Source organism: Procambarus clarkii, chromosome 23 (genome assembly GCF_040958095.1).
Source record: "Procambarus clarkii isolate CNS0578487 chromosome 23, FALCON_Pclarkii_2.0, whole genome shotgun sequence".
Taxonomy (NCBI): domain Eukaryota; kingdom Metazoa; phylum Arthropoda; class Malacostraca; order Decapoda; family Cambaridae; genus Procambarus; species Procambarus clarkii.
This window is the reverse complement of record NC_091172.1, coordinates 39,528,387-39,550,099: the sequence shown is the minus strand read 5'-3', so window position 1 is coordinate 39,550,099 and position 21,713 is coordinate 39,528,387.

The following is a 21,713-nucleotide window of genomic DNA, read 5'->3' as shown; positions in this document are numbered from 1 at the left end:
ACCGTGTTCTTCATGTTTCATTGTCATTTCATAACTAAAATTATCCATCAATCAACAGAAAAAGCCATGTTCATCATGTTTTGTCTTTTTGCTTAACTAAAATTATGTTTTGTCAAGTAAGAAAAAATAACCAAAGATATCTTTCATCGCTGTTCTTAACTGACATTATACTTTGGGGAGCACAAAAAATAGTCTCCCTCTTCATGTTTTGTCTTTTTCCTTAACTAAAGTATTCATCAGTCAACTAAAAAATAGTTACTTCATCATGTTTCCTTGTCATTTCTTAACTGAAATATCACTTCTCTCATTTAAAATAGTCATGTGTAGCCTCTTTCCAACACTGTTCTTAACTAAAGTAACCTTTCAATTCGCTAGAATAGTCATATTCATCGTTGTTCCTAACTAAAATTATATGTCGTTAAGTAAGAAATATAGTCAAAGACACTCTTCGAGACATCAAGGACTTAATCAAAGACATCAAAGTTGCGCTCAAAGACATCCTTTGAGACATCAAAGACATCCTTTAAGACTTCAATGGGACTCTTCGAGATATCAAAAGACACTCTCAAACACTCAAAAATTTACTTGCATCCTCAAAGTTATTCTCAGAGGCATAAAAGTCATTCTCAGAGCTATCAAAATTATTCTCGATGTCATCAAAAGTATTTTCTCGTTCATCAAAGTTGATCTCAGAGTTAACAAAGGTAATCTCTAACTCACTCTCGTTCATCAAAGTTGTTTCAAAGACATCAAAGTTAATCTCAGAGTTATCCAAAGATATTCTCATGTCCACAAAAGTTATTCCAAGAGACGTCAAAGTTAATCTCAGACATCTTCGTTCATAAAAGTTATTCTCAGAGACATCTAAAGTTATTCTCTAAGACATCAAAGTTATTCTAAGAGCTATCAAAAGTTATTCTCAGTCATGATATGTTATTCTCTAAGTAACCTTCCATTCATCAAAGACATTCTCTAAGTCCTGAAAGTTATTCTCTAAGACAGCAAAGTTATTCTCAGAGTCATCAAAGTTATTCTCTATGTCATCAAAAAGTTATTCTCTGAGCTAACAAAATACTACTCATGTTCTCAAAAGACATTCTCAAAGTCATCAAAGTTATTCTCAGAGTCATCAAAAGTTGTTCTCTAAGACATAAATGTTGCTATCTAAGACATCAAAGATGTTCTGTAAATCATAAAAGTTAATCTTAACTCACCTTCGTTCATTAGAGAAACTTTCCAATCCATATTCGTTGACCAGAGTTATTCTCAGAGTCATCAAAGCGATCTCTAATTCATCTTCGTTCTCCAAAAAGTTGTTCTCTAAGACACCTTCATTCATCAAAGAAACTCTCCTTCTTCCATCATGTTATTCTTTAAGACATCTTCAGTCATAAAATTTTCTCTCCAAAATGTAACTAGTTCAGCTTTTCATACCAAACCTGCACTTGTTAAAATATATTTCCTTAGTCGCTTTACCCTAAAACTGTTCTCTGAACTACACTGTTCAAACCTACGTAACCTATCCTCCCCACCCAATGTTACTTACCTAACTTAACTTAACCTGCATAACCTAACTTTACCTATCTTACCTTACCTATCTTACCTAACCTAACCTAACCTAACTTTACCTATCTTACCTATCTTACCTAACTTTACCTATCTTACCTAACTTAACCTGCATAACCTAACTTTACCTATCCTAACATAACTTACCTTACCTTACCTATCTTACCTAACTTTACCTATCTTACCTAACTTACCTACATTACCTAACTTAACTTAACCTGCTTAACCTAACTTACCTACATTACATAACTTAACCTGCATAACCTAACCTGCTTAACTTAACTTACCTTACCTTACCTATCTTACCTAACTTACCTACATTACCTAACTTAACTTAACCTGCTTAACCTAACTTCCTTACATTACCTATCTTAACTTAACCTGCACAACCTAACTTTACATATCCTAACTTACCTTACCTATCTTACCTAACTTTACCTATCTTACCTAACTTACATAACTTATCCTGCTTAACCTAACTTACCTACATTTACCTAACTTAACCTGCCTAACCTAACTTACCTTACCTTACCTATCATACCTACATTACCTAACTTAACCTGCATAACCTAACCTGCTTAACTTAACTTACCTTACCTTACCTATCTTACCTACATTACCTAACTTAACTTAACCTGCTTAACCTAACTTCCTTACATTACCTATCTTAACTTAACCTGCACAACCTAACTTTACATATCCTAACTTACCTTACCTATCTTACCTAACTTTACCTATCTTACCTAACTTACCTACATTTACCTAACTTAACCTGCCTAACCTAACTTACCTTACCTTACCTATCATACCTACATTACCTAACTTAACCTGCATAACCTAACCTTCTTAACTTACCTTACCTTACCTTACCTATCTTACCTAACTTACATAATTTAACCTAACCTAACTTACCTTACCTTACCTAACTTAACCTGCTTAACCTAACTTATTTAACTTATCTTACCTATCCTATCCTAACCTAACTTGCTTTACCTAACTTAATCTTACATTCCCAAACTGATGTATCCTAACTTATCTAGTCAAACCAGACATGACCTAACTTACATAATTATTCCTTCTTGTCTTTTGTGTTTCGTCAATCATTGTCTCATATTCATTTACTCATTTCAAGGGATAATTTCTCAAATGGACGTTTTTGCATTTCAAGTGTTATTTGTTTAAGATTGGGTGTTTAACCATTTCAAAGGATTTTTGTTATATATGGGAACTTACTCATTTCAAGGGATAATTTCTCAAATGGACGTTTTTGCATTTCAAGTGTTATTTGTTTAAGATTGGGTGTTTAATCATTTCAAAGGATTTTTGTTATATATGGGAATTTACTCGTTTCAAGGGCTAATTTCTCAAATGGCCATTTTGCAGATCAAGGGTTATTTGTTCATCAAGTTGTAGATCAAGGGTTCATCAAGTTGCTCATAAGTTGTATTTATTATGTTTGTTATCATTTATTCTTATTCCCCAACCCCTTAACCTAACCTCTTGTAATCTTAGTGTATTGGGTAGGTTCTATCATATGTTCTTATTCCCCAACCCTTTAACCTAACCTTTCAGATGTAGTTTATTGTGTTTTTGACGTATTTGTTGAATATATTATCCTTTTCCTAACCTTTCAGATCTAGTTTTGTTTCTCATTTTTGTATATTTTTACCCAAACCCACCATCCCACTTAACCTTCTTTCCTTCTTTGTTTTCGCATATAAGTTCATTCTTTATCTTAGTAATAATAAAATTACAATAGTAAAGAATCAGATCTACTAAGACTTGAAATTGAGAAAAACAAGAGAGCAAGTGAGTGAGAGCATGAAAAGAGGAGAAAAGAGTAAGAGAGGAGGGGGGAGGAAGAGCATGGGAGCACTAAGACTTGAATTTGAGAAAAAGAAAAACTAAGTGAATGAGGGTGAGAGAATGGGAGCATTAAGACTTGAATTTGAGAAAGAAGAGAGCATTTGAGCAAATGAGTGAGAGAGAGGGGGAGGAAGAGAGAGAATAAGGGAGAAAGATAGAAAAGGAGGGTTAGAAGGAGTAGGAGAATCAAAGTAAAAGAAGGAAAGAAGGTTAAGTGGGATGGTGGGTTTGGGTAAAAATATACAAAAATGAGAAACAAAACTAGATCTGAAAGGTTAGGAAAAGGATAATATATTCAACAAATACGTCAAAAACACAATAAACTACATCTGAAAGGTTAGGTTAAAGGGTTGGGGAATAAGAACATATGATAGAACCTACCAAATACACTAAGATTACAAGAGGTTAGGTTAAGGGGTTGGGGAATAAGAATAAATGATAACAAACATAATAAATACAACTTATGAGCAACTTGATGAACTTTAACAAATAACCCTTGATCTGCAAAATGGCCATTTGAGAAATTAGCCCTTGAAACGAGTAAATTCCCATATATAACAAAAATCCTTTGAAATGATTAAACACCCAATCTTAAACAAATAACACTTGAAATGCAAAAACGTCCATTTGAGAAATTATCCCTTGAAATGAGTAAGTTCCCATATATAACAAAAATCCTTTGAAATGGTTAAACACCCAATCTTAAACAAATAACACTTGAAATGCAAAAACGTCCATTTGAGAAATTATCCCTTGAAATGAGTAAATGAATATGAGACAATGATTGACGAAACACAAAAGACAAGAAGGAATAATTATGTAAGTTAGGTCATGTCTGGTTTGACTAGATAAGTTAGGATACATCAGTTCGGGAATGTAAGATTAAGTTAGGTAAAGCAAGTTAGGTTAGGATAGGATAGGTAAGATAAGTTAAATAAGTTAGGTTAAGCAGGTTAAGTTAGGTAAGGTAAGGTAAGTTAGGTTAGGTTAAATTATGTAAGTTAGGTAAGATAGGTAAGGTAAGGTAAGGTAAGTTAAGAAGGTTAGGTTATGCAGGTTAAGTTAGGTAATGTAGGTAAGTTAGGTTAAGCAGGATAAGTTATGTAAGTTAGGTAAGATAGGTAAAGTTAGGTAAGATAGGTAAGGTAAGTTAGGATATGTAAAGTTAGGTTGTGCAGGTTAAGTTAAGATAGGTAATGTAAGGAAGTTAGGTTAAGCAGGTTAAGTTAAGTTAGGTAATGTAGGTAAGTTAGGTAAGATAGGTAAGGTAAGGTAAGTTAAGTTAAGCAGGTTAGGTTATGCAGGTTAAGTTAGGTAATGTAGGTATGATAGGTAAGGTAAGGTAAGTTAGGTTAGGCAGGTTAAGTTAGGTAAATGTAGGAAAGTTAGGTTAAGCAGGATAAGTTATGTAAGTTAGGTAAGATAGGTAAAGTTAGGTAAGGTAAGTTAGGATATGTAAAGTTAGGTTGTGCAGGTTAAGTTAAGATAGGTGAAGTTAGGTTAAGCAGGTTAAGTTAAGTTAGGTAATGTAGGTAAGTTAGGTAAGATAGGTAAGGTAAGGTAAGTTAAGTTAAGCAGGTTAGGTTATGCAGGTTAAGTTATGTAATGTAGGTAAGTTAGGTTAAGCAGGTTAAGTTAAGTTCGGTAATGTAGGTAAGTTAGGTAAGATAGGTAAAGTTAGGTAAGATAGGTAAGGTAAGGTAAGTTATGTTAGGATAGGTAAAGTTAGGTTATGCAGGTTAAGTTAGGTAAGATAGGTAAAGTTAGGTAAGATAGGTAAGATAGATAAGGTAAGATAGGTAAAGTTAGGTTAGGTTAGGTTAGGTAAGATAGGTAAGGTAAGGTAAGATAGGTAAAGTTAGGTTATGCAGGTTAAGTTAAGTTAGGTAAGTAACATTGGGTGGGGAGGATAGGTTACGTAGGTTTGAACAGTGTAGTTCAGAGAACAGTTTTAGGGTAAAGCGACTAAGGAAATATATTTTAACAAGTGCAGGTTTGGTATGAAAAGCTGAACTAGTTACATTTTGGAGAGAAAATTTTATGACTGAAGATGTCTTAAAGAATAACATGATGGAAGAAGGAGAGTTTCTTTGATGAATGAAGGTGTCTTAGAGAACAACTTTTTGGAGAACGAAGATGAATTAGAGATCGCTTTGATGACTGAGAATAACTCTGGTCAACGAATATGGATTGGAAAGTTTCTGTAATGAACGAAGGTGAGTTAAGATTAACTTTTATGATTTACAGAACATCTTTGATGTCTTAGATAGCAACATTGATGTCTTAGAGAACAACTTTTGATGACTCTGAGAATAACTTTGATGACTTTGAGAATGTCTTTTGAGAACATGAGTAGTATTTTGTTAGCTCAGAGAATAACTTTTTGATGACATAGAGAATAACTTTGATGACTCTGAGAATAACTTTGCTGTCTTAGAGAATAACTTTCAGGACTTAGAGAATGTCTTTGATGAATGGAAGGTTACTTAGAGAATAACATATCATGACTGAGAATAACTTTTGATAGCTCTTAGAATAACTTTGATGTCTTAGAGAATAACTTTAGATGTCTCTGAGAATAACTTTTATGAACGAAGATGTCTGAGATTAACTTTGACGTCTCTTGGAATAACTTTTGTGGACATGAGAATATCTTTGGATAACTCTGAGATTAACTTTGATGTCTTTGAAACAACTTTGATGAACGAGAGTGAGTTAGAGATTACCTTTGTTAACTCTGAGATCAACTTTGATGAACGAGAAAATACTTTTGATGACATCGAGAATAATTTTGATAGCTCTGAGAATGACTTTTATGCCTCTGAGAATAACTTTGAGGATGCAAGTAAATTTTTGAGTGTTTGAGAGTGTCTTTTGATATCTCGAAGAGTCCCATTGAAGTCTTAAAGGATGTCTTTGATGTCTCAAAGGATGTCTTTGAGCGCAACTTTGATGTCTTTGAGTAAGTCCTTGATGTCTCGAAGAGTGTCTTTGACTATATTTCTTACTTAACGACATATAATTTTAGTTAGGAACAACGATGAATATGACTATTCTAGCGAATTGAAAGGTTACTTTAGTTAAGAACAGTGTTGGAAAGAGGCTACACATGACTATTTTAAATGAGAGAAGTGATATTTCAGTTAAGAAATGACAAGGAAACATGATGAAGTAACTATTTTTTAGTTGACTGATGAATACTTTAGTTAAGGAAAAAGACAAAACATGAAGAGGGAGACTATTTTTTGTGCTCCCCAAAGTATAATGTCAGTTAAGAACAGCGATGAAAGATATCTTTGGTTATTTTTTCTTACTTGACAAAACATAATTTTAGTTAAGCAAAAAGACAAAACATGATGAACATGGCTTTTTCTGTTGATTGATGGATAATTTTAGTTATGAAATGACAATGAAACATGAAGAACACGGTTATTTTCTGATGACAAGGGAATAAGTTTAGTTATGAACAGTGCTGGAAAGATTCCTTTGACAATTTTTAGCTAAGAGAAAGGTTGTTTTAATTAAGAACGGTGTTGAATGAGATTATTCCTGACTGTTTTGGTTGATTGGATAATAAGTTTAGTTGAGAAATGACGAAAGTGACTATGTTTTAGTTGATTGGCGAAAGATTTTTAGTTAAGAAGTTACAAGAAAGATTTGTCTTTGTAAATTTGGAACTGAATAAAGTGTAGATTTGTTTAAGAACATGGCTGGTAGAACTATTAAGTTGACTACGAGAATTACTTTGACATAGTTTTGCAAATAAAAACTTGGTGACTAAAATTATTGAGGAAACTGTAATGCAGTATAATATTATTTGACAAAGAACTAGTTAGTGAATGGAAGAAACAAATTGGTTTAAAGAAACAAAGAACATAAAAAATTGAGGTTAAGTAGGGGAATGAACACAGTGAACGTACGGTGAACACAGAAAACATGTAAGAAAAAGTTGATGAATAGAGTGAACATGCAGGGAATATGAACTTATAGAGAATATGAAGACATGATAAGGAACATAGGGAATACAAAGAATGAACACTGAACATGTGAAGAACAAGCTAAGAACATTGAGAACATGAATATTGAGTATAAAAGTTATACAGAGAACATATGATGCACATGAAAACATGACAAAGAACATAGTGAACATACGGGGAAAATGGTAGAAAACAGAAAAAATGAGAAAAACAGGTGAAAAAAATTGAACTGAGCATGCTGTGAATATTTGTAGAACATGGAATGAACACAGAAAACATGGAAAAAATGTGAAGAACACAGCTGAATATAGAGAAAATATGTAAATACAGGGGGACAAGAGCTGGAGCTCGGTAACTGACTTGCTCTTATTTACCACGTCTGAAATACAGAGGGTAAAAATTTCAGGGGAATTGATGGGTTATTTACAAATATATGAGAGAGAACTAAGGTAGGGACGAGAGCTGGAGCTGCGAGAGATTGCGAGGTAAGGGGGAGGGAGGGGGTGTGAGGTACGAGACCTGAAAACCCTGGCTCACACAGGTGATTTTCTAAATTTACCTGAAAACTAAGGCTTACATAGACGATTTTTGTAAGTTGAAAACATGTAAAATATGTCCGTAGAGTTCTCCTGAAAACCCAACAGCGCTACATACGATATTTGAATTTCTCCCATAAGACCTTAACAAACTTCTAAGTTTCGGAAATTATTTTTCTCATTAGAATTCCATACTTCTAAAATCTCGGAAATTACTCAATCATAAGAAATCCTTAATCCCAAATCTGTGAGTCCCCAAATTCACCTGAAAACCCCGACATGCTACACACGAATTTCCAGAAAAAACAAAAATTCGTCTGTGGACTGTACATCTCACAGACGAATTTCCAGAAAAAACAAAAATTCGTCTGTGAGCTGTACTCCCTACTACTGTGGTGGTGGTGGGATGTGGCAGTTGGTGGTGGTGGAGTGTGGCAGTTGGTAGTGGTGGTCTGGTTTGGCAGTTGGTGGTGTTGGTGGGTGTGTGGCAGTTGGTGGTGGTGGAGTGTGGCAGTTGGTGATGGTGGCGGGGTGTGGCAGTAGGTGGTGGTGGTGGTTTATGGAAGTTTGTGGAGTTGGGATGTGACAGTTGGTGGTGGTGGGGTGTGGCAGTTGGTGGTTGTGGTAGGGTGTGGCAATTGGTTTTAGTCGTTGTAGTGGTGGGATGTGGCAGTTGGTGGTGGTGGAGTGTGGCAGTTTGTGGTGGGTGTGGGGTGTGGCAGTTTGTGGTGGTTGTGGGGTGTGGCAGATGGTGGTGGTGGTGGGGTGTGGCAGTTGATGGTGGTGGTGGGGTGTGGGAGTTGGTGGTGGTGGGATGTGGCAGTTGGTAGTGGTGGGGTATGGCAGTTGGTGGTGGAGGTGGTGGGATGTGGCAGTTGGATGTAGTAGTGGTAGTGGTGGTGGGATGTGGCAGTTGGTTAAGGTGGAGTGTGGCAGTTGGTGGTGGTAGTGGGGTGTGGCAGTTGGTAGTGTTGGGTTGTGGCAGTTGGTGGTAGTGGGGTGTGGCAGTTGGTGGTGGTAGTGGGGTGTGGTAGTTGGGGGTAGTGGTGGTGGGATGTGGCAGTTGGTGGTGGTGGGGTGTGGCAGTTGGTGGTGGTGGTGGGGTGTGGCAGTTGGTGGTGGTGGTGGGGTGTGGCAGTTGGTGGTGGTTGGGTGTGGTTTTTGGTGGTGGTCGGGTGTGGAAGTTTGTGGTGGTGTTGGGGTGTGGCAGTTGGTGGTGGTGGTAGGGTGTGGCATTTGGTGGTAGTGGGGTGTGGCAGTTGGAGGTGGTGGGGGTATGGCAGTTGGTGGTGGTGGGGGTGTGGCAGTTGGTGGTGGTGGTGGGGTGTTGTGGTTGGTGGTGGTGGTGGGGTGTGGCAGTTGGTGGTGGTGGGATATGGCAGTTGGTGGTGGTGGTGGAGTGCGGCAGTTGGTGGTGGTGGGATGAGGCGGTTGGTGGTGTTGGTGGAGTGTGGCAATTAGTGGTAGTGGTGATAGTGGTTGGATGTGGTAGTTGGTGGTGGTTAAAGGTGGCAGTTGGAGATGATGGTGGTGGTGGTGGTGGTGGTGGTGGGATGTGGCAGTTTGTGGTAGTGGTGGAGTGTGGCAGTTGGTGGTGGTGGTGGGGTGTGGCAGTTGGTGGTGGTGGTGGGGTGTGGCAGTTGGTGGTAGTTGTGTTGGTGGTGGTGGGATGTGGCAGTTGGTGGTGGTGGGGTGTGGCAGTAGGTGGTGGTGGTGGTGGGGTGTGGCAGTTGGTGGTAGTTGTGGTGGTGGTGAGATGTAGCAGTTGGTGGTGGTGGAGTAAGCAGTTGTTGGGGGTGTTGGAATGTGGCAGTTGGTAGTGGTGGGGTGTGACATTTGGTGGTGGTGGTGGGGTGTGACATTTGGTGGTGGTGGTGGGGTGTGGCAGTTGGTGGTAGTGGTGGTGGTGGTGGGATCTGGCAGATGGTGGTGGTGGAGTGTGGCAGTTGGTGGTGATGGTAGGGTGTGGCAGTTGGTGGTGGTGGTGGGGTGTGACAGTTGGTGGTAGTGGTGGGGTGTGGCAGTTGGTAGTGGTAGGGGATGGCAGTTGGTGGTGTTGAAATGTGACAGTTGGTAGTGGTGGGGTGTGGCATTTGGTGGTGGTGGTGGGGTGTGGCAGTTGGTGGCAGTGGTGGTGGTGGTGGGATTTGGCAGTTGGTGGTGGTGGAGTGTGGCAGTTGGTGGTGGTGGTGGGGTGAGGTAGTTGGTGGTGTTGGTGGGTGTGTGGCAGTTGGTCGTGGTGGGGTGTGGCAGTTGGTGGTGGTGGAGTGTAGCAGTTGGTCGTGGTGGGGTGTGGCAGTTGGTGATGGTGGTGGGGTGTGGCAGTAGGTGGTGGTGGTAGGGTATGGAAGTTTGTGGAGTTGGGATGTGACAGTTGGTGGTGGTGGGGTGTGGCAGTTGGTGGTAGTCGTTGTGGTGGTGGGATGTGGCAGTTGGTGGAGGTGGAGTGTGGCAGTTTGTGGTGGTTGTGGGGTGTGGCAGATGGTGGTGGTGGTGGGGTGTGGCAGTTGGTGGTGGTGGTGGGGTGTGGGAGTTGGTTGTGGTGGGATGTGGTTGTTGGTGGTGGTGGGATGTGGCAGTTGGTGGTGGTGAGGTGTGGCAGTTGGTGGAAGTGGTGGGGGGATGTGGCAGTCGGTGGTGGTGGGATGTGGCAGTTGGTAGTGGTGGGGTATGGCAGTTGGTGGTGGAGGTGGCTGGATGTGGCAGTTGGATGTAGCAGTTTTGGTGGTGGTGGGATGTGGCAGTTGGTGAAGGTGGGGTGTGGCAGTTGGTGGTAGTCGTTGTGGTGGTGGGATGTGGCAGTTAGTGGTGGTGGTAGAGTGTGGCAGTTGGTGGTGGTGGTAGTGGGGTGTGGCAGTTGGTGGTGTTGGGTTGTGGCAGTTGGTGGTAGTGGGGTGTGGCATTTGGTGGTGTTGGTGGGGTGTGGCAGTTGGTGGTAGTGGTGGTGGGATGTTACAGTTGGTGGTGGTGGGGTGTGGCAGTTGGTGGTGGTGGTGGGGTGTGGCAGTTGGTGGTGGTGGGTGTAGCAGATGGTGATGGTGGTGGGGTGTGGCAGTTGGTGGTCGTGGTTGGGTGTGGCAGTTGGTGGTGGTGGGGGTGTGGAAGTTTGTGGTGGTGGGGGTGTGGCAGTTGGTGGTAGTGGGGGTGTGGCAGTTGGTGGTCGCGGTGGTGATGGTGGTGGTGGGATATGGCAGTTGGTGGTGGTGATTGGGTGTGGCAGTTGGTGGTGGTCGGGTGTGGAAGTTTGTGGTGGTGTTGGGGTGTGGCAGTTGGTGGTGGTGGTAGGGTGTGGCAGTTGGTGGTAGTGGTGGGATATGGCATTTGGTGGAGGTGGTGGGATGTGGCAGTTGGTGGTGGTGGTGGTGGGGTGTGGCAGTTGGTGGTGGTGGGATGTGGCAGATGGCGGTGGTGGGATGTGGCAGATGGCGGTGGTGGGGTGTGGCAGTTGGTGGTGGTGGTGGGGTGAGGCGGTTGGTGGTGTAGGTGGAGTGTGGCAATTAGTGGTAGTGGTGATGGTTGTGGAATGTTGTAGTTGGTGGAGGTGGTGGTGGTGGGATGTGGCAGTTGTGGGATATGGCAGTTAGTGGTGGTGGTGGGATGTGGCAGTTGGCGGTGGTGGGGTGAGGCGGTTGGTGGTGTTGGTGGGGAGTGGCAATTAGTGGTAGTGGTGATAGTGGTTGGATGTGGTAGTTGGTGGTGGTTAAAGGTGGCAGTTGGAGGTGAGGTGGTGGTGGTGGTGGGGGTGGTGGTGGTGGTGGTGGTGGAATGTGGCAGTTGGTGGTGGTGGAGGTGGTAGGATGTGGCAGTTCATGGTAGTGGTGGAGTGTGGCAGTTGGTGGTGGTGGAGTGTGGCAGTTGGTGGTGGTGGGGGGTGTGGCAGTTGGTAGTAGTGGTGTTGGTGGTGGTGGGATGTGGTAGTTGGTGGTGGTGGGATGTGGTTGTTGGCGGTGGTGGTTTGTGGGATGTGTCAGTTGGTGGTGGTGGTGGTGGTGGGATGTGGCAGTTTGTTGTGGTGGTGGTGGCAGAATGTGGCAGGTGGTGTTGGTGGTGGAATGTGGCAATTAGTGGTGGTGGGTGTGGGGGTGGTAGTGGTGGAATGTGGCTATTGGTGGTTGGGGGGGTGGTGGAAAGTGGCAGTTGGTAGTGGTGGTTGTGGTGGAGTTTGGCAGTAGGTGGTGGTGGGGGTGGGATGTAGCAGATGGTGGTGGTGGAGTGTGTCAGTTGGTGGTGGTGGTGGGGTGTGGTAGTTAGTAGTGGTGGGGTATGGCAGTTGGTGGTGGTGGGGTGTGACATTTGGTGCTGGTGGTGGGGTGTGGCAGTTGGTGGTGGTGGAGTGTGGCAGTTGGTGGTGGTTGTGGTGGAGTATGGCAGTTGGTGGTGGTGGTGGTGGGATGGGGCAGATGGTGGTGGTGGAGTGTTGCAGTTGGTGGTGGTGGTGGGGTGTGGCAGTTGGTGGTGGTGGTGGGGTGTGGCAGTTGGTGGTGGTGTTGGGGTGTGGCAGTTGGTAGTGGTAGGGGATGGCAGTTGGTGGTGTTGAAATGTGACAGTTGGTAGTGGTGGATTGTGGCATTTGGTGGTGGTGGTGGTGGGGTGGCAGTTGGTAGTGGTGGGGTATGACATTTGGTGGTGTTGGAATCTTGTGGTGGTGGGGTTTGGCATTTGGTGTTGGTGGTGGAGAGTGGCAGTTGGTGGTGATGGTGGGGTGTGGCATTTGGTGGTGGTGGTGGTTATGGTGGGATGTGGCAGTTGGTGGTGGTGGAGTCTTGCAGTTGGTGGTGGTGCTGGGGTGTGGCAGATGGTGGTGGTGGTAGGGTGTGGCAGTTGGTGGTGGTGGTGAGGTGTGGCAGGTGATCGTGGTGGTGGGGTGTGGCAGTTGGTAGTGTTGGAGTATGGCAGTTGGTGGTGGTGGGGTGTCGCATTTGATGGTGGTGGCGGGGTGCGGCAGTTGTTGGTGGTGGTGGGGTGTGGCAGTTGGTGGTGATGGTGGTGGGATGTGGCAGTTGGTGTTGGTAGAGTGTGGCAGTTGCTGGTGGTGGTGGGGTGTGGTAGTTGGTGGTGGTGGTGGGGTGTGGCAGTTGGTGGTGGTGGTGGGGTGTGGCAGTTGGTGGTGGTAGTGGGGTGTGGCAGTTGGTGGTGGTGGTGGGGTGTGGCAGATGGTGGTGGTAGTGAAGTGTGGCAGGTGGTGGTGGTGGTAGGGTGTGGCAGTTGGTAGTGTGGTGGGGTGTGGCAGTTAGTGGTGGTGGGGTGTGGCAGTTGGTGGTGTGGTGGGGTGTGGCAGTTGGAGGTTTTGGTGGGATATGGCAGTTAGTTGTGGTGGTGGTGGTGGGATGTGGCAGTTGGTGGTGGTGGAGTGTGGCTGTTGGTGGTGGTGGGGTGTGGCAGTTGGTTATGGTGGTGGTGGGATGTGGCTGTTGGTAGTAGTGGGGTGTGGCGGTTGGTGGTGGTGGTTGTGGGTTGTGGCAATTAGTGGTCGTGGTGGTGGTGGTGGGATGTGGCAGTTGGTGGTGGTGGGATATGGTTGTTGGTGGTGGTGGTTTGTGGGATGTGTCAGTATGTGGTGGTGGTGGTGATGGTTGTTATGGTATATGGCAGTTTGTGGTGGTGGTGGTGGTGGGATGTGGCAGTTGGTGGTGGTGAGGTGTTGCAGGTGGTGGTGGTGGTGGGATATGTCAGTTGGTTGTGGTGGTGGGATATGGCAGTTAGTGGTGGTGGTGGGGGTGTGGCAGTTGGTGGTGGTGGTGGGGTGTGGCAGTTGGTGGTGGTGGTGGGGTGTGGCAGTTGGAGGTGGTGGTGGGGTGTGGCAGTTGGTGGTCGTGGTGGGGTGTGGCCGTTGGTGGTGGTGGTGGGGTGTGGCAGTTGGTGGTGGTAGTGTGTTGTGGCAGTTGGTGGTGGTGGTGGGGGGGGTGGCAGGTGGTGGTGTGGTGGGGAGTGGCAGTTGGTGGTGGTGGGATATGGCAGTTGGTTGTGGTGGTAGTGGTGGGATGTTGCAGTTGGTAGTGGTGGGGTAGGGCAGTTGGTGGTGGTGGTGATGGTGGTGGTGGTGGTGGTGGTGGTGGTGGTGGTGGTGGGATGTGGCAGGTGGTTGTGGTGGAGTGTGGCAGTTGGTGGTAGTGGGTTGTGGCAGTTGGTGGTGGTGGTGGTGGTAGTGATGGGATGTTGCAGTTGGTGGTGGTGGAATGTGGCAGTTGGTGGTGGTAGTGGTGGTGATGGTGGTGAGATGTGGCAGTTGGTGGTTGTGATGGGATGTGGCAGTTCGTGGTGGTGGTGGGATGTGGCCGTTGGTTGTGGTAGTGGTGGTGGAATGTGGCAGTTGGTGGTGGTGGTGGTGGTGGTGGGATGTGGCAGTTGGGGGTGGTGGTGGAGTGTGGCAGTTGGGGGTGGTGGTGGAGTGTGGCAGTTGTTGGTGGTCTGGGTGGTAGGATGTGACAGTTGGTAGTGGTGGGGTGTGGCAGTTGGTGGTGGTGGTGGTGGGGTTTGGCAGTTGGTTGTGGTGGTGGAGCGATGTGGCAGTTGGTGGTGGTGGTTGTGGTGGTGGGGTTTGGCAGTTGGTAGTGGTGGTGGGATATGGCAGTTGATGGTGGTGGTGGGGAGTGGCAGTTGGTGGTGGTTGGGTGTGGCAGTTGGTGGTGGTGGGGTGTGGCAGTATGTTGTGGTGGTGGGGTGTGGCAGTTGGTGGTGGTGGGATTTGGCAGTTGGTGGTGGTGGGGTGTGGCAGTGGGCGGTGGTGGGGTGTGGCGGATGGTGGTGGTGGTGGGGTGTGGCATTTAGTGGTAGTGGTGGTGGTGATGGGATGTGGCAGTTACTGGTGGTGGGATGTGGCAATTGGTGGTAGTGGGATGTGGTTGTTGTTGGTGGTGGTGGGATGTGGCAGTTGGTTGTGGTGGGGTGTGGCTGATATTGGTCGAACAAGCACCTAGTGGTGCTGATGTAGTTCATCTGGTGGTAGAGTTTGGCAACTGACATTTGGTGATCAAAACACCAACAACAAGAAAAACCAGAGCGTCAAAAACACCAGCCCCAAGGTGAAACACCAGCATGATCAAAACACAATCTACAAGAAACTCCAGTGTGACCAAAGCACGTATAACATGAAGAAACGCCAGCGTGACTAAACCGACAACAAAAAGAAACTCAAGCTTGACCAAATTACTAACTACAATAAACATCATTGTGATCAAAATTCCAACAACACAAAACTCCAGTGACTAAAACACGAATAACAAGAAAGAACAGCGTGACAAAATCCATAACCACAAGAAACACCTGATTGACTAAATAACCAACAACAAGAAACACCACGTTGACGAAAACACCAAAAAAAAAACTCAAGTGTGATGACAACACCAACAACAACAAAATAGCGTGACCAATACACTAAAACAAGAAAATCCAGCGAAACCAAAACACTTACGAACAAGAAGCCTCTGTGTGACCAAAACACCAACACACACCAGCGTGACAAACACAAAGAAAAAAAAGCCACAGTGATCAAATAACAAATAATAATAAACATCGCAGTAACCAGAACACCAAAAACTAGAAACAGCATCGTGATCAAAACACTAATAAGAAGAAACACCAGCGTGCCCAAACTCCAACAACAAGATACACCAGAGAAACCAAATACCAACACCAAGAAACACCAGAGTGATCAAAACACTCACCACTAGAAACACCAGAGTTTCCGAAATGTCAAAAACAAGAAATAGCAGTGTGACTGAAACACCATCAACAGGAAACACCAGAGTGATCAAAATACTAATCACAAGGAGAAACACCAGCGAGATCACAATCTACAAGAATATCTAATGTGACCAAAATACCACCACCAACAACAAGAAACAACAGAGTTGCTACAACACCAACAAGAAAAACTAGGGTGATCAAAACACCAACAACAAGAAACAACAGAGTTGCTACAACACCAACAAGAAACACCGGCGTGACCAGAACACCAACAACAAGAAACACCGGCGTGACCAGAACACCAACAACAAGAAACACCGGCGTGACCAGAACACCAACAACAAGAAACACCGGCGTGACCAGAACACCAACAACAAGAAACACCAGCGTGACCAGAACACCAACAACAAAAAACACCGGCGTGACCAGAACACCAACAACAAGAAACACCAGCGTGACCAGAACACCAACAACAAGAAACACCGGCGTGACCAGAACACCAACAACAAGAAACACCGGCGTGACCAGAACACTAACAACAAGAAACACCGGCGTGACCAAAACACAAACAACAAGAAACACCGGCGTGACCAGAACACCAACAACAAGAAACACCAGCGTGACCAAAACACCAACAACAAGAAACACCGGCGTGACCAGAACACCAACAACAAGAAACACCGGCGTGACCAGAACACTAACAACAAGAAACACCGGCGTGACCAAAACACCAACAACAGGAAACAACAGAGTTGCTACAACACCAACAAGAAACACCGGCGTGACCAGAACACCAACAACAAGAAACACCGACGTGACCAGAACACCAACAACAGGAAACACTGGCGTGACCAAAACACCAACAACAAGAAACAACAGAGTTGCTACAACACCAACAAGAAACACCGACGTGACCAGAACACTAACAACAAGAAACACCGGCGTGACCAAAACACAAACAACAAGAAACACCGGCGTGACCAGAACACCAACAACAAGAAACACCAGCGTGACCAAAACACCAACAACAAGAAACACCGGCGTGACCAGAACACCAACAACAAGAAACACCGGCGTGACCAGAACACTAACAACAAGAAACACCGGCGTGACCAAAACACCAACAACAAGAAACAACAGAGTTGCTACAACACCAACAAGAAACACCGACGTGACCAGAACACCAACAACAAGAAACACCGGCGTGACCAAAACACCAACAACAAGAAACACTGGCGTGACCAAAACACCAACAACAGGAAACACCGGCGTGACCAAAACACCAATAACAAGAAACACCGGGGTGACCAAAACACCAATAACAAGAAACACCGGCGTGACCAAAACACCAACAACAAGAAACACCGGCGTGATCAAAACACCAACAACAGGAAACACCGGCGTGACCAAAACACCAACAACAAGAAACACTGGCGTGACCAAAACACCAACAACAGGAAACACCGGCGTGACCAAAACACCAACAACAAGAAACACCAGCGTGACCAAAACACCAACAACAAGAAACACCGGGGTGACCAAAACACCAATAACAAGAAACACCGGCGTGACCAAAACACCAACAACAAGAAACACCGGGGTGACCAAAACACCAATAACAAGAAACACCGGCGTGACCAAAACACCAACAACAAGAAACACCGGCGTGACCAAAACACCAATAACAAGAAACACCGGCGTGACCAAAACACAAACAACAAGAAACACCGGCGTGACCAAAACACAAACAACAGGAAACACCGGCGTGACCAAAACACAAACAACAAGAAACACCGGCGTGACCAAAACACAAACAACAAGAAACACCGGCGTGACCAGAACACCAACAACAAGAAACACCGGCGTGACCAAAACACAAACAACAAGAAACACCGGCGTGACCAAAACACAAACAACAAGAAACACCGGCGTGACCAAAACACAAACAACAAGAAACACCGGCGTGACCAAAACACAAACAACAAGAAACACCGGCGTGACCAAAACACAAACAACAAGAAACACCGGCGTCACCAGAACACCAACAACAAGAAACACCGGCGTGACCAAAACACAAACAACAAGAAACACCGGCGTCACCAGAACACCAACAACAAGAAACACCAGCGTGACCAAAACACCAACAACAGGAAACACCAGCGTGACCAAAACACCAACAACAGGAAACACCAGCGTGACCAAAACACCAACAACAGGAAACACCAGCGTGACCAGAACACCAACAACAAGAAATACCAGAGTCAAAAGTAATTAACTTTCAATAATCAAATTTCTTCTATATCATTTTGTTTCAAATCATTGTGACTTTATTAATTTTCAAATAACCACAAATTTTCAGAACTTACTTTAACATTGTTAAAGGCATTTTATATATCTTACATTCACTTATTTAAATACTACCTGTACCCAGCTATGCATTGCTGTGGCTCAGTAACGCATGTGCATTGCTCAGCAGCAGCAACCTTCTCCTTTCTTCCAGTCCACCCCACCATTTTCCCTTCCCCACAATTATCCCCTTCGCAATTCCCTAGTCCTCCCAACCATTCCCCACTCCCCCATCCCCTTGTCCTTCCCACCAACCTCCACTACACCGTCTCCTCGTCCTCCCCATCATTCTCCATTCCCCTGTCCTGTCATTCCCAACTCCCCCGCACCTCGTCCTCCCCACCATTACCCCCTCCACTGTCTCCTCGTCCTCCCCAACATCCCCCACTCCCGTTCCCTTTCCTCTTTTTTTTCCATTCCCCACTCCCTTGTCCGATGTATTCCCAAATGATGTGATGTTCCCATCAAAAACTTGGGAACATCAAATGATCTGATGTTACCATCACTGAAAATTAAGAAGAACAATTAAAAACAAACAAAAAGAAAACAATGAAAAATAAAAAAAAACTACACTCACGAAATGAAGGGTATGGTAAGCAACACAACTTAATTTCAATGCAATGTCACACAACATAATTAAATCAAAAGGTAAATTAATCGAAATCTTTGAAATTCAATTTATCTATGCAATCAGAAACATTGAAATGGAATTGTAACATATTTAGTATAGCGTGTGTAGCTCTTACGTGCTCGGCTCTTATGTGCTCCGGTCGGCTGAGCGGACAGCACGCTGGCCTTGTGATCCTGTGGTCCCAGGTTCGATCCAGGGCACTGGCGAGAAACAATGGGCAGTTTCTTTCACCCTATGTCCCTGTTACCTAGCAGTAAAATTGGTACCTGGGTGTTAGTCAGCTGTCACGGGTTGCTTCCTGGGGGTGGAGGCCTAGTCAATGACCGGGCCGTGGGGACACTAAAGCCCTGAAATCATCTCAAGATAACAGATGGCACTGTTTTTCAAAAAAACTTTTTTTACCTGTCACAGCTGTGGCATCTATATAGTAGGTATATAAAAAACACGTAATTATTCGAATGGAAAGTTGTGTCAAATTTTCAAAGCAATCAGTGGAGAACGTTTGGAAATTACAGTGGTTTCATGTGAGGGGAAATCTTCGAAGCCTCTTTACTGATTGCTTTGAAATTTTGACACAATGTTCCATTCAAAAACGTGTGTGTTTTTATATACCTACTATATACATGCCTCACCTGTGACGGGTAAAAACATGCTTAAAAAAAATCATCTGTTTGGTGTAAGGGCAACATACACTGTTTTTTTTTTTAAATGCATGTTTTTTCCTGACATAGACGTGACATCTATATAGTATGTATATAAAAATCTGCTCGGATGCGAATGGAACGTTGTGTCAAAATTTCAAAGCAATCGGTGAAGATCTTTCGTATAATAGGGATTTTGAACAAACGAACATTTACATTTTTATTTATATAGATTAATATATTAATATGTTGAGATAGAAGCATCTCTGCTAACGAGATGAATGAGTCTAGTAGGTTCACCATTGCCGCTAGCAGGCTTACTTTTGCCACTAGTAGGCTCAGTGCTGCTGCTAGCAGGCTCACCACTGCTGCTAGCAAGCTTAGCAATTCTGCTTACTTCTTATGGCTTACCACTTTTGCTAGCAGGCTCACCGCTGCTGATAACACGTTCACCGCTGCGGCTAGCAGACTCACCATTGTTAGCATGGCAGAGGTGATGAATAATAAGAACATAAGACATAACAAGAGAGGATGAGGGTGAGTGCAGCCCTGGATTAACCATTTAGTACAATAAGCACCTGCTTGGGCCGTCAATTAAAGAGGTTTCCCATAGTTTTTCCCAGTGCCAGATTTACAATGAACCATGGTTTTCTGTTACAATTGAACAAGGGCTGGTTCAGTTGTATGGTTGGCCAATACTAAATGAAAAAGATATTAATAATAATTGGAATATTAATAAGGTAATATACTTTTTTGGGGGAACGCAACAAAATTGCAATGTGGCTACTGCGGCATAGTCCACGGACAATCTGTCCTAAAAGCAAACCCATTCCATCCAGCAGTCAACCCCTAGACGCATTCATAAATTTTAACATGCTATTCATTCAAAACAGGAATTTTCTCAAGTATAATTTAATACTGTTACATATTAGCTTATTGTGCATATTTAGTCAATGGTTAGGTTAGGTATTTAGGTTCTGTTGGCGATTATTTGTATTTGTAGTACGTGGTTGAAGAATTTTCAGCGCTGTGGTTCGAACAAAAGTTGTCAGGGAAGCACATGTTCTGGAAGTTTTCGAACGTCATCAGTTGTGAGTTATGTGTATACTATTTTTCATTCATAAACAGGGAATTTGGCTAGTGTGTGGAATGAAAGTTTTGCTTGTAATAGTGCCTTTAATTTGGATGAAACGTAATTCAGCGCTCAGACTTTATGCTTGTAGGATTTAAATGGATAAATACTCTTAATATTTTGTATTTCAAGTATGTTTATTGAGACAAGAAAAAAATACATCTCAAAGGGATAGAGTAGCTTAGGCTATTTCTACCCCACATTCTGTATTTATTGCGACGCTGAATCGCGTTTTCTCCTCAGAAAATGGAGTATTAGGTTATAATGATTCTTAGTCTGGTATATTTACTTTTTAAGGTTTCTACAACAGAGAATAAATTTTCTTAGTGTAGATTTAATTTTATAAATTTAAATAAATATGTGGGATATTTTTCCACAATGATGATGAAGTTGGTGTTCTGACATTCTTAGATAGACACTAACACGTATAGCATTTTGGGCAGTCCCTTAATCTAATAGATAATGGTAAAAATATCAAGAGGTATATTGTAGCAAAATTTAAGTTCAACATAAGACCTACAATATAAATTGATGATAATGATTACACCGATGAAGTTGCATGTCTTAAGTACTAAAATTCTATAGCACTCCTAGTTACAGTTAGTGGACAGTGACTTTGAATGTTCAGACAATTGTCAAGTAAGTTCTATTAAATAATCACCAATTCATAAGTACAAGCCAAGTGTAACACGTTATTCAATCTACAAGTAAAATAAACTAATGACAGATCTTAAATTTTTTTATTTTTTTTTAATACATGAAGGTATATTGGGTTGAGAAAATGCTTTCATTGTTGTTTGAGTATATTATTCTTGCAAAGCCACTATCACGCAGTGTTTGGGGCAGTTCCTTAGCTAAACATTAAAGGTAACAGAATCAGTTATACATAATAACTTTATTACAAATTGAGATAATAGAGTAGAGACATTATATTTACCAGGTAAATATATTGTTGAAATTGAATGTCTTAAGTACTGAACTGGGTGAGTTAGGTAACACAAGATGAGAACTAAATAATAAATATATGCCATTCATATCCAGAGTTGGATTAATAAATTTACCAGCGTTGACCAAATATATTTGCCAGAGTCACGCTAATATAATTGCCAGAGTAAGACTAATATAACTGCTAATACATGTAAATAGCACCAGAGAATGTGTTGTGTTTGTTTAGATTGTTAGGAAATTAAACATAAGGGCTGTTTAGAGAGATTTTATCATTTTTCTTGTCAAATATTAAACACACATTTGTGTTATTTTCTTTGATAGTTCATATTTTGCGGGGACAGGCAGCCTTTGTTAATCTGACTGGTAATTGTGATAATTATACCT